The sequence below is a fragment of the Ambystoma mexicanum genome, chromosome 4q, assembly GCF_040938575.1.
Source record: "Ambystoma mexicanum isolate Mex_15411 chromosome 4q, UKY_AmexF1_1, whole genome shotgun sequence".
Lineage (NCBI taxonomy): Eukaryota > Metazoa > Chordata > Amphibia > Caudata > Ambystomatidae > Ambystoma > Ambystoma mexicanum.
This window is the reverse complement of record NC_090928.1, coordinates 1,172,005,200-1,172,023,924: the sequence shown is the minus strand read 5'-3', so window position 1 is coordinate 1,172,023,924 and position 18,725 is coordinate 1,172,005,200.

Below are 18,725 nucleotides of genomic sequence, written 5' to 3'. Positions count from 1 at the left end.
GCACTTCTCATCTGATCACTTTTAAAGAAAGCATTACACTCACTTCCACCCTTGTCTCTTCTGAGTCTGGTTGTTCTTCAAACAGGTCGTCATCGGTGACGTCGGTCACTCGATACCCTTCTTCAATGGCGATGATCGTGCACCATTGCCTGCCTTCATCATCGTATCCGTCGACCAATGCTACTTTCCCTCGTACTACTGCAGCATGTATCATCAAGGGAAATACCTTTCCCTCCTCTTCATGTATAGGTATTCTTGGTCTAAATAAAAACTCATCGTGGGTTCTCATAGTTTTGTCTGCGAGGCCTGGCACTCCTGCCATAAGCACACGCATGCCATATGTGAAAACTTCTGGTTCCAGCGGTATAGCTCTCTTGGCTATGCGCCCTGGGTATGCTCTAATCATTTCTCATACATTTGAATAGTGCATTCCTGGAGTGGAGCATACTATGCCCTCCTCCCTGAATGAAATCGTCATGTTCAATTTTGTCATTATGTCTCGACCCAAAATGTTTACAGGGGTCTGGCGTGAATATAACAAAGGTACATTCATGTCACACTCTCCTATGGAGACTGGGAGTGCGTCTGTAAAGGGAACTCGACTGTGAGCACCTGTGAAACCCTGAGTATCTATGGCCTCGCGGGACAAGGAAAATTTGCCTTTGCGTATGCACAAGCGTGTTGCACCCGTGTCCACTAGGAAGGAATATTCTTTATCCCCTATAACGACATTCACCCTAGGTTCCCTATGAGGTTCTGGTGTCACTGATAGGATAGAGCACATCAGGGTTCCCAGTGAGCTGTCCAAGTTTACATATAAGTTTATCCCACTGTGCACTTGTAGATTTTCCCCATTCCCAGTGTTGCGTCCCCTTCCAGGGTTCTGGGTCTGTGGCAGTTGCGGTGGTGCCTGTTGGGTTTGTCCTTGTGGAAGATTCCCTGGGCCTCATTATGAGGTGGGCGGTAAGGGATTACCGGTACCAGTAAGGGCACCAGTACCGGTAATCCCTTACCGCCCTATTACGAGTTCCCTTGGCGGGTCCTCCCTTAACGTCTGGTTTTACCTGGCGTTAAGGGCGAGACCCGCAAAGGGACTTTGGTGCTAATAACGGTACCTATGTGGTCTCAAATGGGAATGGGGAAGGGCCCTGGTGCATGGGGAATTACCGCCCCTGCCAACTTTGGAATGGGGCGGTAATTGCTCCATTCACCAGGGCGGAGTCGGTAAGGATTTGGAGGCAGCCATGGCGCTAATAGCGCCATGGTTATCTCCAAACTCCTAATGAGGCCCCTATATTCTTTGGTTGCACCCCTTGCGGCACTCCTTGCACTTGCTGCCGCATCGTGTGATTCTGTGCAATGCCCTGTTGTGGGAAAGCAGATGGATTCGCCATGCCTGCTCCTATTCCTTGGCTAATCTGCCATGTGCCTTGACTTCTGCACGCGCGCGCCAAATGCCATGTCAGTCCACACAGCCAACATACTGGTGGTGGTCAGATTATTTGCCCATTTGACATACCCGAATTACCATTTTGTACTGTTTGAAAGCCTCCCTGATTACCGTGGATACCTCCCGATTGCTCTGCCATACTCTTCCCCTAAACCCTTTTCCCCTTGGGTAAAATCCTACATTTCCCTGGTTGTTCTGTAGTGGGTTAGCCACCTGTTGCATGTTTTGTTCAGCTGTGTTAGTTAGCATGGCTCCTTCAAGAGCATACTTTGATAATTTCTTTTGCACCAGCTTCGCTTCCTCACCTTTTTGAGTCGCCTCCTTTTTTCGATTCTTTTCTTGTAACAATCTACAGTAATATGTGATAGTTAACTGTATTTCAGCCCAAGGTTTAGCCTCAACTCCTACCAATTTCTTGAGCTGTTTCTGCACTGGTTCTGGCAACCCTTGGCACAATATGTGGTAAAATACAGGTATCGATTTCGCCCAAGATTCATGCGTTTCGAGCACCTATGCGTCTTGAAAATTCATGTATCCATTTTCTGGCTCCCGATGTCAGCACTGGAAGCTTGTTTTTCAGGTTTTCTCGGTCCATGTGTGGCCATGGAATATATTGTGGTCTTGCTCCCCACTTTTCTAGAAGCGGAAATTGGAATGTGCAGCCTTATTTCTCTTCTCTCATAGCTCTCCTGTCTATTGCAGAGGTAATATTCCTGCATCGCCGTCTACCTGGCAATGTCCTTAATCTGTCTACATAGGGCGGTGACAACACCCCCCTCTGACCATGGGGTGCTCCTTCATGCTGGTCAGACTGTGTGGCTGACTCTGATGCCCTTGGTGCGGACTCACTAGCATCTGACCATCGTACCCCCTTGTCCCTTGGGAGTAATCTTTCGTGCCATCTCCCCTCTTCATTTGTCTTGCGACCCTCTTCTTCAGAGTCGGATATTGGTTGTTCCCAATTCACACAACTCCTTGTGTCATCATCGTCTCTACTGATTTCTAATCTATCCAGGGACAGTTTCCTACTTCCACTACTTCGGATGACATCCTCCTTGTCATATAACTGAGTGCTCTCCAGTCGTTCGTCCTCCCCCTCCCATTGGGGTAATTGTTTGAGCCCCATTTCATCATATATTCTATCAATTGTTTCCCCGATGCCTCTGGTATCAAAGTCATCTTCAATATTTGCCTTAGGCATGCTGTGTACTGCGTCGTACTTAGGAAAGAATTATTCAACATCTTCCTAGTTTACCACTGAATCGGCTTCTTTAACCACTCTCCCCAACTATTTCAGATCACGCGCCCTTTGCCTATGCTTACGTTCAATATCATCATCGAATTCTTTACGCTTCTTCGCCTCTTCTTCCTTTCTCTTTTCAATTCTACGTTCATCTGCCTTTCGTATCTCCTCATCTCTTTGTCTCCTTATCCTTTTTTCATGTACCCTTTGTTCTTCTTCCAACCTGCTGTTTCTGTGTGTCTTGGTCATAGGCTGCTCTCTGTTTGCGATTGAGCTGTTTTCCTTGCTCTTCGCAATGTAGCTGCTCTCGCCTCAGCCTATCTTCCCTCCTTATCCTTTCGTCCCTTAGTTTCTTCTCCTTCTCCTTTCTCTGTGCCTCATCTAACCTCTCCCTAGGTCTCACATCATCACTTCCTTTCCCATCGAATTTCAATAAGATTTATCCTCCCATCCATTCATCTTTAGCGAATGTTATCTCATCAGTTCTGTCTTCACTTCCCTTCCCCTTATTTCCCTCTCTCTCCTTATCGGGAGATGCACTTGTGTGTGCCTGATCCATTCTTTCGTCATCATGTCTCCCCTTGTCCCTCGAGAATATGGAGGTGAGATTTGAGTCCTTATCCTTTCCTTGATTATCGTCACTACTCTAAGTAGGTGACTCATATGCGGGGTTGCTGTACCTTGCTGCTGCCTTAAGCTCCCTTAATGGGTAGATTCCCTCAGGCTTACTTTCTTCGGGTTCTGTTTCTGGCGGGGCAGGTGGCCCGGTAGGCGTCTCACCCCACATACACTTAATATCCAGGCTGCAGGTGGCTCTTCCCCCTTTGACTGTTCGAACATTTTCCAGAGTTCTAGAACAACAAGGCGTTTATCTAGCTTCTTGCCCGTATAAGTGGCATGCAAGTAAGTCATCATATGTTGTAAGACGGCTTTAGATAAAGACCCATTTTGTGGCCATGGCATAAACATCTTGTGGGCGGCACACTTAACCCACTCGGTGCTATACTTCCTTAGCTTAGGTGCGTGTTTCGGCAGCTGTTTACATAAGTGTGCTAATAGAGTAATGTCTTCCATGCTTAAATCTGTTTCTCTTCCTCTTATACAATGCTTTTCAATGCCAAAATCTTTTATTTCACTAATTTATTCAAAATATCAGTATGTGTGTGATTCCATCTCAACTATCGAATTGCACAATCTTAATCAGGTCTCAGACAAAACACACAAAAGAACTCCTTTACATGAGATGGCACAACAGAACATATAAAACAGACATTTAACAGACTAGACAGACACCAGCTGGACACAAATAACTCTGTCTCTAATTATTACCCCTACATGGAGTTTAAACAAATCCCGTTCATGACGTCTTTAAACATGGTAGTAGCCTAGTCGTCCCCTATTATGTGGGGCTCTGAGTTCATTTTTCTTCTGGCCGCTATATTAAAGTGCAGGAATAAGGCAAATCATCTCTCTTCTCAGGTGTCCGCCCTAGTATTCTCTCTCTTTTCTCAGATGTCCGCCCTGGCATTCTTTATCTATTCAATTACTCTGGAGTCATTATCCCCATATATATATATATATATATATATATATATATATATATATATATATATATATATATATATATATATATATATATATATATAGTCTTCTCTACTTCTGACTATTTTGTTTTTCCACCTCCCTCCATTACCTTTTTTTTCTAACGCCTATGAACTTTGCCAAAGCACTCAATTTTTATTTCACTCACTGTTCGTATCATTCTTATCTGGACCCTCGGGATCACCACCTCCGTTACCGCTTCCTTCAGACTTTCACCTGATCCTCTGCCCGTAGGAATGGGAAGGGTTATGGTTTTATAAAACAGGTCCCTTCAGGCCCCACTGCAGTTTTGGATCAATTATGCCACCATTGTCCATGGGAAGCTTTACAGTCTACTCAGCCGAATGGGAAGGACTTGTGATATTGCCGAATACCGAGAGTTATGTCGTATCGACGGTCAATAGGTGTCTTATTTTAATCAATAATCAATACTCGATGGTTTCCAACCATCCTCTGCTACCAAGTGTACAAGAGGGGGAGTGACCTCTGACCGGCCCATAGAATCAGAGCTCACCCTCAAGTACTTTAAGACGAGATAGCTGCACTTCGAGGTGGATGGGGTGCAGGATTCTCTTACTCCAACACCAATCAATAAAGACAACTCAAATGGTTTGACAAGTACAAGAAATGGGCAAATTTGGAGATCACCAATGATGCGATGGTCAGCCTCGCTTCAACTCCCAACTACCATCATTCAAACAACAACAGTTATTGTAAAAAATTGTCATCATTGACGTGTAATACTTAAAAGTTTGTCATGCAATTCTATTGGTTGGAAAAGGTAACTTAAGTATAGGTGCTATATCTGTATATGGTAACGGAGTGTGAGGATTGGATAACTCCTAATGGGTGGGCATCTACGCCCTTCCCTCTACCCTTACTATGCAAACATCACTAAAAAGTATGACGTCTCATTGGTTCTACTATCTATAGGACCTTGGATTATTTGCCCCACTGTGATTGGGCTGGCTACAACCCTAAGCATAAATCTCCACTTTAATTAGCAGCATGCAGAATGGACACCCAGATGCGGAGTGCCCCATCACTCACCCTGCCTCCCTTCCATCAATCAGTGCTTTAGGGCTTTGTGTCAATTAGTTGGCTGAGGCTGGCCTCGAAACTGTAGCTTCTTGTCAGGAAAAGTTATGGTTAATCTTGCTTTGGGTGACATCAGAAGTTGGTACCTCTTCGCGCTTGGTTGGTCACGTGTTAGCACACTGTGAATCGGCCTCGTTTTCCTTCTATTTGTGCATTTAATTCTCGTTTTCGGCTGCCACCTGACTGGGTCCCCTTATCTCGACCTTCACGGGGCTGGCTGCTCTGCTCTTAAGTTTCGATTCTCCGAAGTTACTGTTCGCCTCCATTTCTTGGTTTGACCTCGATTTCCCAGGCATGGCCTGCTCCTTGCTGAGTTTCGATTCCGCTGTCTCTCTTCTTGTTGTAGCTGGAATAAGAATCCTGGTCTGTTTGACCCTTAGTAACCTGGGTTAATTCTGCTTTTGTATAAAGTGGACTGCACTTATATAATGTGCTTTGTTGAGGTAGATATATAGTTGGCGCTTGCCACTCTATTCCTCTACTAAGCATAGCAAGCCGCACCGTTTTCTTAGCTTCTTGCGTTACAAGCCTATGTAAATGCGTTAGCTGGTTGAATACTTTCAACCTGCTTTACAGCTACGTTTCTTTATATTTCAACATCCTCTCTTCTTCTATGTCTGTGATATCCTTATCCATGGTGTTTTGTCTTTGTGTGTCACCTTTTGGTTGTCGTTCTTCATCTGTATGTCTGTCCGGGCACTTGTGACGTCATCATTCGTCTTCCATTAAGGCCTTTTGAGTTTGTTCCGGGATAATGTTTAAAAAATCTTCAATTCTTATCATTTGCTGGTATGGTTGTCGCAATGGAAACCTTACTGCCTATGGTTGTCTGGTTATTGGGGCTTCAATAGGTATTGCTCTTTCTGATTGGCACTGGACAGAGCCCAGGTGCGGCTCTCTGCTGATTTATTTGCTCATCGTACGTCACATATCTCGATGTGAATGTTCCTGGTACTTCAAAATGGGTGACTGGAAAGCAGGTCATATTTAGACCTCCTCTACACATGCACAATCGGGTATTCATATTCAACACTGGTAAGGGTGCGTCCACACACTCACGCATTTCATCTAAATTTGCTCCTGTGACCAATATTTGTATTTATTATTCACAGTGTCCAGGGCAGTGCTGCAAGCTGGGTATTTTACAACTGACGAGTGGCCAATGGACAGTGAACTGGAATAGCATCACATGAACTGAAGACAAAATAGATGCATAGGGTGGGGGGGTAATAACAGTTGATACGTTCATATATACAAACAGGTCAACAAAAAGGGGCATCAATTAAATGCACTGATAAGGATGGTGTTCCTACAAGGTGTAAGAGATGGAGTTTGAGGGTCAAGATGAAAGTAAGAATGTTGGCAGTGTTCATGATATGGCGGTCGAATGTATTCCAGGAAGTGGAGGCAAGGATGAAGCTGGATTGGAATTGAGTGGAAGCACAGGGTGGGCGAGGGACAGAGAGATTGTGCCAGGAGCGTGAACAAAGGATGCCTGGGAGAGACTGCAAGAAATAAAAATAGCCAGGTGTGGAGGGTGGGAGCAGCCAACCTCTAAACTGATTTAAAGACCAGTGCTAGAAATGTATAGGAAGACAAGGTTGTGCATACAAAGCAAACCTGGATAAAGGTGGTTAGAAGTTGTGCGTAAACCGTGGTGATTATAGTGATTATGAATCGCAAAGTTAAGAACTTTGTAGAGTGGAGTGTAGCAGTGGAGATGGCAACCCGGTCCTTTTTTATATGTACGCATTTTAAACACTGAACACAAAAAAGACCGATTTGTTTCAGCCATTTTTGGTTTTGGCTTTAAAATGCCGAAATATGACATCCTCCCTTTCCCACCCACACGTTCTCCCACAGGTTGTTATGTAAAATGGGGGGTTTCACCCCAAAATCACCCCTTTCATCACCCACCACCCCTTCCCAGCACAACACACACCAAGTTCACATAGATACGTACACAAACACAATCCCCCACAAAGCCACTCACCTGACACCCCTGCGACTACTCCTCTGTGACTCGCCGTGTCTGTCACCCTCTGCGTGCACTCGTGTGCGGCAGAGGCTGACAGTTCGATTTAGAAAGACTGCTCTGTGTGCGGTCAAAGGGCGGTCTTTCTAAATCGATCTTTTTTGTTTTCGGTCTAGTGAAAACTATATTTTTACGGTTACATGTGATTTCATCGAATGAAAAAACAACGAATTAAATTTTAACTAATAAAAAACAACTAATTGCAAAACAACTCATTTCTTTTTTGTTGTTTTTTGGGGGTCCCCCTCCCAAAGCCCCCCTTTTTTGTTTTAGTAATACTTTCCCCCACCCCTAAAACCACTATTCCCACTCCCAAAGACATTTTTTGTTTTTCCCAAAATTTGTTATTTTGGTATTAGTTGTTTTTTCATTCCTTGAAATTTCATTCGTTGTTTTCTATTCGATATAATCACTGCATGCCTGTTTCCACTTAGTACCGGCAACCCAGGAGGAACCTGAAGAAATAGTCTAGATTGTGGAGTGCAGAGTGGATAAGTACGTGTTAGTGATGCGATAGGAGAGGAGTGGGTGTATCTTCTCAATGTTTAATTGGTTGCTCCTGCAGTAGAAGCAGTTGAGGTGATGAAGTGTTAGAGAATTGGATCACTGTCAAAGAGGACCCCAACCGTTTGAGCCTTCGGGGAGAAGGGGAAGAGGTTGGGGAACAGGATATTGAAGATGGAAGGAGGGTGGGCCATTTCGGTTGGGAGGTAGGAGACTGTTGTCTCAGAGGGGTTGAATATTAGATGTCAAAGTGCCATCCAATGACCAATGGATGAGTGGCAGTCAGAGATCCTTGAGGAGACGTCTGTAGTTAGAGTAGGAAAAGAGGACATTTTAGTGTCATCAGCAAAGAAGTGACAAAGGAACCCAAAGTAGTCGGGGGGTGGGGGAGTTTTGGCTACAATGCTTGTCTGGCAATAGACTTTCCTTGGTTCTGTCTATAACTAGAGTCTTGCTTGTTACCGAAAAGAAGTTGAATATGATAGGAGTTGTCGACAGAGTAAATTCCCAGTGTATAATGATTAGGATACTAAACGTAGGATGGAAATGTGTATGAAATGAAACAATTAGGGGGTAAAATGGAGTAAGATGTGTGAGTTCAGGCATCCTCTGTATAGTAATGTGGTTTGTTGTCTGTAATTGTTTTAAATGTGTTTTTGATCTGTGTCTATTTTTATTTAAATTTGTGTGGAAAACTTAAATAACTAAAACACACTAAATAAACAGCCCTTTCCTGAACCAATAACCAATATTACGAGAGAAAGAGACAGAGCCCAAGGAATCAGTAGGATCCTTGGCCAACCAGACAGGCTGGCCCAATTGCTGTGGCCGGCCTGATGAAAAGACCTTTGGGCTTGATTTCCACAGAAATCCCAAAGTGAACAGACTTGCTGCCAAGGACACCACGCCCCTTAAAAGTGAGAGGTCTAGTGAGTATGATGGTAAGTTGCAGAGCAAGCAAAAGAGGCACTCACTCATTTTCAGTCCTCAGGAGATGTTTATACCAAAATAGAGCAGTGCACAAGACAGAATGCATTCTGGGCCCCCAGGGGCGGCCATTCCTCCATCACGCCCACCTATGCAGTCTTCACCCGATCCCCGCCTTACAGAATACCCAGAAACCCATGGTTCCAAACTGCGGCACAATACATTGCGTTGAAGACACACATTGCTACGAGTGACCCAAATGACAGTGCAAAATAAAGACTATAACAGATGGTCATTGTGTTCCTTAACAGTGAGTTGGGGCATTGTACCCCTTATCAAGATGTGGACCAGGCCTTATCCATCTGGCTATAGCAAACTATGTGACATATGTCTGTAAGGAGGACGTTGCACAAAGGCAGTGGATAGGTACTACATATCTGCGACTACAAAAAAGGTGCTTCCATGCTATGGCTGCTACACCCCTTTGACTGTTAATTTGAGCTAAGAAGACACTGGTTCTCTGTCCTTGGGACTGTAACAATGAGAAAGAAGCACCTGTGTGCTATATCCATTAGAGTGCAAAGAGATCAGTGAACCTTGGGGAGAGGAGTATCCTCAATAGACAAAGATACCTAAAACACTATATTTTGACCAATGCTGACACCTTTTTATAAGTCACTAGATACCATCAGAAAGAAAGAAAAAAAAACAAACACACACTTTGGGTATATGACGAGTCTGGAGACTTTTTTCCTTTTTCCATAGGAGGAGCCACTCCTCTTGAAGATAGGGAGGTGAGCCCACTTAGCAAAACCCTCCCTAGTGGTTTAGAAAAGCAGGACCTCACTGGGAGGGACTCCCCTTTGGGGGATAAGGACTCCCATTCCCATGGGGGAACTCCCTATACCCAAGATATTATCTGCCTACATGGGAGTAAGAAATACAGACAATAAATTCATGCAGTTGGCTCAAGGTAATGCTGAACATTCCACATGCGTGATAACTTGTGGTGAACAAAACGCACCTTCTGAATACTGGAGCAATAATAAAGGACCAATAACACTTGAATGGAGGAGGAGTAACCCAACGCCAAGGTGAGTCCCAGACGTGAGAATGTCAGCAAGGGTAGGAGCCTCTCAGACCAGCAGAGCTGGCTGCAGCCAGAAGGAGGTGGACGCCAGAGGGAGATGCCATATGCCAGATGAGGAAGCGCACAGGTAAGAAAGGGAAAAGGCACGCATGGGAATCCAGACCTGGAGGCGTGACCACATAAAGGACGTGGTGGGCCTGGATCCCGCAAACAGGCGCTGAGTCCAGGAACGAAGGAAGGACTGGGTTGTCCGCTCTCAGACCAAGAGCCATCGAGAGAGAGAGAAAGAGATCTGAGGCAAGCGGTACGCAACGACCGCTAGTATCCAGAAGTGAAGAGCGGCAAGCCATGGAGAATGCTGCTGTCGTTTACGAGACAGACCCACTCTCAAGCAAGCATCGCAACACAGCAGGTAGGTGGGTTGCCCAGGTCGGAGGGAGGAGAAGACAAGAGAGAATGAGCAGGGAAGAAGGAAGGACTACCCTAGCCCCATCCAAGTGTCACAGGAACCTGAGAGGAGAGAGAGAACAATACAAGGAATAAGGGATTCGGCAGCCCTGGAAACCCGAGCATCATTAACCTTGAGAAAGGTCATAGGGGCCCAAGAAAACTCAGAGAACCAGAGTCTGAGAGGGGTCCCAGGAACCCTAATGAACTAACTGATATATTAGGTCAGGGAACTCCAAAAGAGCCACAGGGCCAGAATAAGCAGAGTGAAAAGTATTTATCACAGGAACACAAGACACACGAAAGTTGGTCGAAGTTTGGAGAGATTGACCTAGTTGGTGGAAAGGGAGCAGGGAAATATCCCCCCCCCCACAAACCTAAATAAGTTTGGCCATTTTGTTTTTACAGGAACTTTCGGGAATTTTGAGGAACCTTTGATAGACTGACAAGAATTGTTTTCTTTGAGTGGAACTTTAATTTACTTCTAACAATTGGATCAAGAGCAAGAGGGACTCCTGGGACAGCCAGACATATCTTTGTGAAGAACCAAGAGTGCAGGCACCCATCCTATTTATTTCACATTATTGCTACGTGATAGGGCCAGTTTAGTGGATAGGTCTGGACTGAGGACTGTTTTTATTTTGAACTGTAGACAAGCACCTTAGATTAGTTTGGTTAGGAAGGGAACATTTAGTGAGAGGATCAGGGAGGTGTCTTCTTTTAATTAAACAAAAATACAGTCAAACATGTCCTCTAGTCCGAGTCCTTCTTCTGGCTTGCCACATATGGTGTTAGTCGTGGGATTAGTACCACCTCATACAAGGATGTGGACCATGTTAGTTTAGCACCTACACTCGAGCGCCAATCCTTCTAGTCAGGTCACCCCACAATCAATAGAGTTTGACCTATTCAGTAAAGAAGAAGTCCATATACCCCCTAGAGAAAGACCCTCGATACCTCTGGGGGTTAGCATTTCTCCTCCCCCCAATCTGGGCTAGGGTGGCAACACTCCCTAGATGTTGCAGCCGGGAGGTGGATCCTGACAATAGAGATGTGATATAGATTATTTTACATAACCATGGATCCGACCTCTATGCAGTTAATATATGAGATGCAGTGGCACAAAAGATATTGGAACAGTCCTTAAATACTGTTCCCCAATATGCTGAGAAGCTATCTGATACCCTGAGACGTTCCCAAGGCTTTGGAGAGGCTGACAGTTCCATGACAGTGCCCTCTAGAATAGAATCCGAGGATCCACCACCCTTACCTGACCTGGCCTTTGCTCTCAGAAATGATCCTGTTTTCACAGAAGCCTTTGGGCGCGTCCTCTCAAAGGGGCAGGGTCAAAGTCAGGCCGGACCATTTTTTCTTTAGGAAGGGTTTGTTATATTGGGGAGATACCGAATGAGAAAGACTTCCCAGACCTCAGCTAGGAATTACCCGAAGTCATTGACGAATAGTCTTGGAGTTAGACCACTCTCATCGTTTGACAGCTCACCACGGGATAGGGAAGACCTAAAATCAGGTCGTTCCTCTATTTTATTGGCCAGGAATGTACCTGGATGTAAAACAAATATGTTGCAGGATGTAAAATATACCAAAAAACTGCAACCACTCCAGTACCTCGTGCCCCCTTACAACACGTCCCTATTATTGCGATTACATTGTCCCGCATAGCTATTTATTTTATTGTATTGTTTAAAGTGCAGGCCTAGCTCGAGAGCAGCGAGTGCTGTACAGAGTGTGGGCAGCCAGCATTTGAGCTTGCATCTTTTTTAACAGTAACGCACTACTGTGAGATCTGTGCATTGGCATATGCGTCCATTGGAATTAGTCCTTGGTCAGGTTATGTTGAAAGAGCCATGTTTTGAGAGATTTGCAAAATTGCCGAATTCTGGGAGCCTTCCGAGCCGATGCCGGGATCGAGTTCCAGAGGGTGGGTGCATGACAAGAGAAGGATTGTTTGAGGGTCCTCTCTTTGCGGACGAGTTGTGACTGAAGCCGGTTGTTCGATTTGCTGCACGAGGAGGGTGTTCCTCCAGATATGTGAGCTTAGCCACCAGGTACGCTGGCTGGCGTGCTACTCATGACTGCTTTGTAGATGATGCACAGAGTCTTGAGCAGTATCCTGGCTTGTAGTGGAATTTAATGTAGTTCGCATAGGATGGGTGTAATTCGGTCAAATGTCCGTGTTCCCATAATAAGACGTGCTGCAGCGTGGTGGACTCCTTTTAGGTGGCTGACTGCGTGGCAGTTAAATGGCAAAAACATTACCCACTGTAGGTTAAAAAAATTGCCCACAAATTATTGGAAGTTAATTAATAGTCAGGATAACTTCCAATTCATTGCCCAAGAAAATCTGATGCAGAATTCAGTTTCGGTGATGTATTTTGAGTCACTGTGTGCTTCCCTATCTACTGGTAATATTGGGACTGTATGCACCGGTCCCTGCGATACGACATTTGATAGAGAAGACCTTGTGGGCCCAATTCATGGAATATTTGCCCGATTCAAAGTGAATTTGCACTGCTTAAAAGTGACTTTGCACTGCCGACACAAACCCTGATTCATGGAACTGTGCAAAGTGTATTTTTGCAGTGCAAAGTCTGGGCAACGTCAGTGCATAGTCATTTTTGCAGTACAAAATTACTTTGCCCGGACTTGGCACTGCAAAAATACACTTTGCACGGTTCCATGAATCAGGGTTTGTGCCTGCAGTGCAAAGTCACTTTTCAGCAGTGCAAATTCACTTTGAACCGGGCAAATATTCCATGAATCGGGCCATTAATATATGATTAAAAAGTCAACTGACTCTAGAGTCGCGAGCCCGGTAGGATTACGTAACTGAATTTTAATAGCAGATGCAGAGTTGTGGGCAACCTTCCTCTTCCTCTTATTTAATAAAGTCCTGAAAAGCTCAGCTCCTGCCGGCAACATGGTATGATTCATACGTAATCCCAAATTATAAAAAGGGAAACCAATTAGATCCGTGTAACTACCGCCCCATTGCATTATTAGACGCTGATGCAAACATTTTTGCTTCCCTTGTCTTAAGAGAAATGACAGTTTGGGCGGAATCTGAAGGGTTGCTAAAGCCACATCAAATAGGATTTAGAAGGGGAGTGGGGACCGCCTTAGCGGGGATTATCATTGACTCCTTGCAACATATGCCGGGGAAGAAAGGAATTCAAGGCATTTTTGCAGCAAGCATATACCTATCGCTTGCATTCGATGCAATCAATCGAGATACCGTATGGTTGAAATTAAAATCTTGGTAAATCCCTCCTCCCCCCTGAACATTTGGATTGGTCTGTATTCTCACACTACCTCACCACCAGGCTAAACCTTGAAGGTGCTTTGACGACGGTAATCAGAACCATCCGGGGTTTGCGTCAGGGCTGCATTTTAGCTCCTTTATTATTTAATTTATATCTCTCAAATTTGGGAGAATATTTGGCTCCTGCAGCCTTTGGGCCTGATTCATGGAATATCTTGCACGGTGCAAAGTGCTTTTTCACTGGTGCAAAGTGACTTTGCACTGCCAACAAACACCCCAATTCATGGAACAGTGCAAAGTGTCTTTTTGCTGTGCAAAGTCGCTTTGCCCTGCAAAAATACACTTTGCTCTGCTCCATGAATCAGTGTGGAGCAGTGCAAAGTGTATTTCTGCCGTGCAAAGTCACTTTTACCCTGCAAAAATATTCCTTGAATCAGGGTAGAGCAGTGCAAAGTGTATTTTTGCCATGCAAAGTCACTTTTACCCTGAAAAAATACACTTTGCGCTGCTCCATGAATCAGGGTGGAGCAGTGCAAAGTTAATTCTTTCCGTGCAAAGTCACTTTTACCCTGAAAAAATACACTTTGCGCTGCTCCATGAATCAGGGTGGAGCAGTGCAAAGTTAATTCTTTCCGTGCAAAGTCACTTTGCCCTGCAAAAATACACTTTGCCCAGTTCAGGGTGTCTGTTGGCAGCGCAAAGTCACTTTTCAGCAGTGCAGTGCAAAGTAAACTCCATGAATCAGGCTCTGTGTCTCTCGGCACTCTTCAGTGCAAAGATGTGTTATGTTACATATGCTGATGAAACAGTCATTTTTGATCGAACTAAAATTGGCAATGAGAGAAGGATTCTTGCGTTTGCCAGCTTTGCAAACGATCGCAGCTTGGTAATTAACGAGAAAAAAAAAACTAAAATTAAGCAGACAAAAAGAAGCCTATTTGTAAATGGTGGTTGAAGAACAAGAAATTAGAGGAAGTTCGCACCTTATTTTACTTAGGGTTCACTGTCACGGCACGACCAAATAAAGAAGCCAGTATGGCTCTTGTGAGGAAGAGAGCTATTCAGTAGGGTCGCCAAATGGGGAACGTCCTATATAAGTGACGTTATATTCAATACGTAAGCTCTATTAGGTTAAGCTTAGGGGCTAGAAACAAATCAATCGCTATTCAATTGGGACCTGACCCCCATGGAAGGTTTAATTTGGAAACGTGTCCTCTCGTTACCCAAGTGTGTTCTCAGGGCTCTAGTGTGATTCGAGCTAGGGCTACTGTCTCTTAATACCAAACGGCTATGGAAAAGGTTGCTACTCTGCACGAATTTCAGTGACCCTCCGCCATTTTCCCCGTATGCAGAATGTGGTGAAGCAGCTGTCACTATGCAGAAAAGTTACTTTCAGGTTTGTGAAGAGGCTCTCAGAAATTGGGGTCTTACTGTTCTTGAAGTTACGGGGGAACATGCAGTCCTTAAAAAAGAAAATCTATCATCTCGACTGGTGTGATACCCGCACGGCCATTTTGAAATATAAGAGGTTTTGTGACCTGTGATTAGTCCGTAAGCAACTTGGTTACAGGGTATTACATGCCGAGCTTCTGGTGTAACGGTAAACAGGTCACTCTAAACGTGGTTTAGATTACATTTGCTTCAAACAGATGAGAACATGTTGGGCTGGGGCAAAAGTAGCAAACCCGCTTTGGTCTCATGGCACAAAAATACCCAAACTTGCTTAAAAGTGGAAAAGGTTGCTGTAATGTGACAGGCCCAAGCTCACAAAGAAACGCTAACCTTGCCCCTGGCCTAACAGACTAACATAACTGTTTTAACAATTTGTCAAACAATTAAATAAATAAACAATTTCCATTACCCCACAATTAAATAATTAAATCATTTCAAATTCCTCCCTTCCTATCACTTGCTCCCTTCCGTCTACTTAAAATCCTCTCAACCTTCATTCCCACTTTCTCCTATCTTCTCCCGGAGGCTACGCCCCTCCTTCTTCAATACATGTTCCTCCTCTTTGCACCCCGAGGCAGCCCGTTCGTCCAAACAGCACCACCCCCTTCCTTTACCGCGCTAGTAACCCATTGTGCTTCCCTCAACCCTCCTCCAAAGGGCCATCTCCAGTAAAACACTCCGTTGAGGTGTTCTTTCTGCCCCACCTAAACTAGGTTTCCTTCTACTTCCAACTTTTAATTATGTCTTGCACTGTACCATCCATTAAGTAGTAGCTGTTTCCATATACTGATATATGCACTCTGTCGTCCCGAAAAAATGAAAAATCCTCATAAACTATTTCCCTATGCTCCAGCACTTGCACCCCCACCGCACTACAAAACTCATCTCCCTGTTAATCTTCTTCCTTGTCCTTTCCACTGCCCCTTCCTTCACCGCCCCTCTCCACGGTCTCCTCTGCAATAAATGTGTCCAAACCAAACTTACCTTGGGCCATATCTCCCTTAACCAGCTAAGGTCCCTTTTCATTTTCCTTAACAGTGCCACTCCTGTGTCTCTTACTAAGTCATTCTCCCCTGCGTGTACTATTATTTCCTCTGGAACCCTGACGCTCCCTCAATCCTGGTTAACATGGGTAGCAATTGGTCTCACCTAGGCCCCCCGATCCCCGACCGTCTCACTAGCGCAATGTTGTAACTGCAACCCAGTTGTGTCCCAAAAGATCCTTTTCTCTGCCTCTTTCCCTACCCATTTTACTATTGAATGCCCACAAATCCATACCTGTGGCAACTCACCACTCCCCCGTGCCACATCTGCAAAAGAAAGATTTGTTGTGAGTTTTCTCTCTGCCACTTCCAAACCCCCCCTCACCCCGCACCCTGCGCTAGTCCACGTTCCTAACCTGCCCCTTTTCCAAAATCTCTTATGTACCCCTTGTACTTTCCCGACCTCCACCATCCCAGGCTTTTAACCTTATTCTCTGGTAGCCCCATCCTGCTACCCTCCGATTCCGCCCCCATCCTGAAAGAATGAGTTCATAACTCATAACTCCCAGGACTTGTGTGTCAAGATTGCCTTGTGTAATTTGTCCACATAGTGTAGATGACGAAGTCTACCCAACAATGTAACCGTGCGTATGGATTTGAAAAACCAATACCAGGGATCAATTATTTGGAAGAATGGACCCAAACGAGATGCAGGAGACCTCCTAGAACTGGAAAGGAAAAGGCAAATTAGCCACAACCTTTTCGTTAGACAAGAAGAATAAAAGCAGACAGAAATATAACTACATCACTGTTGATGGTTATTATCGTATAACACACACTGGCAGTGGGCAACATCAACACCAATGGAAGGCCTGGAATATCTGTGGCAATAGAAAGAGTAGTATAAAGAATTTTAGTACAGAAATGCTTTGAGGAGAACAGAGTATAAAAAGAAGTGGACAGATAATCCTTACCATGAGATGAGATGACAAGACCACAAGGCACTGGGAATGAACAGGGCTATTCCCGAAGGGCCCGCGAACGCCTAGGGCTCAGGAAGTCCAAGGTGAATGCCAGATGGAACGAGGACGCTCCCTACTCACCCCCCGTATTGTACGCAGGCAGTCTCTAGTCCGTACCTGGGTGAAGCACGGACAGGAGCGCCTTAGGTCTTACTGTGTAGCAAGTGTAGCATGCAGGGTTCAGGAAACGAGGCAATCCTTAGACAGGTCCGGGCATGGATGTCATTTAGGGGTCGCTGGGGGTTGCAACTGCGACCCATGAGGTCTCCCTTGCTACCCCTAAAAAAAAGAAAAATACACTTTTTTTTAATTTATTTTTTTCGATTGAGGCTTATGGGCTTTGGCCAGCAGCATGTGGCTCTTTGTTTCAGGAGTGGCTGACTTTCTGATAGCTGTAGCTGGGAAGATAGCTCAGTGGGTTGAGCGCTGGCTACTGCAATGTGTGTGTGATCTGCAGGTTGGAGGTTCGACTCCCAGCAAAGTCAACTCAGCCTTTCATCCTGCTGAGGTTGATAAATGAGTACCAACACAGGTTGGGTGATATTGTATGTATATTTGTTCTATATGAAGCGCTTAAGAGTAAGTGCTATATAATAACACATCATTATCGTTTTGCCTGGACGTCTGTTTGTATTCACAGTGATTTGGTAATATGGGCCTATATGCACTGATATTAACGATACATATGGTAATCCATTCCTGTATGAAATGTATATATGTGCAGTGATATCATAACCATATTGTTCATAGTGTACTTAGAAACAATGATATGATATGATATGGCATTTGTAACACACCTATACACAAGTGTTTCAAGGCGCGACGAGGCGGGGGGGAACAGAGGGAGACAGACAACGATCCTACTAGGCCAGGTGTCATTCAGATCGCGCAAGTGCAAGAGTAGGGGGACTGGGAAAAAGTGCAGGGGAAGGGGAGAGGGGAAGTGCAGTACATGGTTAGTAGAATACAAGATAAATAATAGGGCCAGCTGGTGGCAAGTGCAAGGAAAGTGCGGTACATGGTTAATAGAATACGAGATAAATAATAGGGCCAGATGGTGGCAAGTGCAAAGGTAAGTGCCAGGAGAAGGGGCTGTAGGATACAGAGACAGTCCCGTAGTGCATGTTAGCAGTGCAAGGAAGAGTGGCTGGGCCAGGACATGAGATCGGTGAGTGGCCCAGTTGCAGATTTAGTGCAGGTTCAGTGATTTTAGCAGGGGAGAGAGGGAGAGAAAGCGGAGGCAAAGGGGAAGGTTTTGAGGTGCATCCGGAACCAGAGATGCTATATGATGCCACTTCCTGTTTTGTTGATGGGTGAAAGGTTGTATTCCATTCCTTCCGGTGATATCACTTTGGGGTGGGGTCAAATTCCATCACTTCCTGTGATGTAATCAGAGGTCAAGGGTCGTGTGATGTCACTTCCGCTACCCCTGGCATTTTGGTGAAATGACGTCACTGGGTCCGGGTTGGCAACAGGAGTTCACTAAATAGCAGCAAAGCGTGAGGCAGAAGCAATCCTTAGCGAGGTCTGGTTTGGCAACAGGAGTTCAGTTAATAGCGGCAAAGCACGAGGCAGGGGCAATCCCGGGTCCC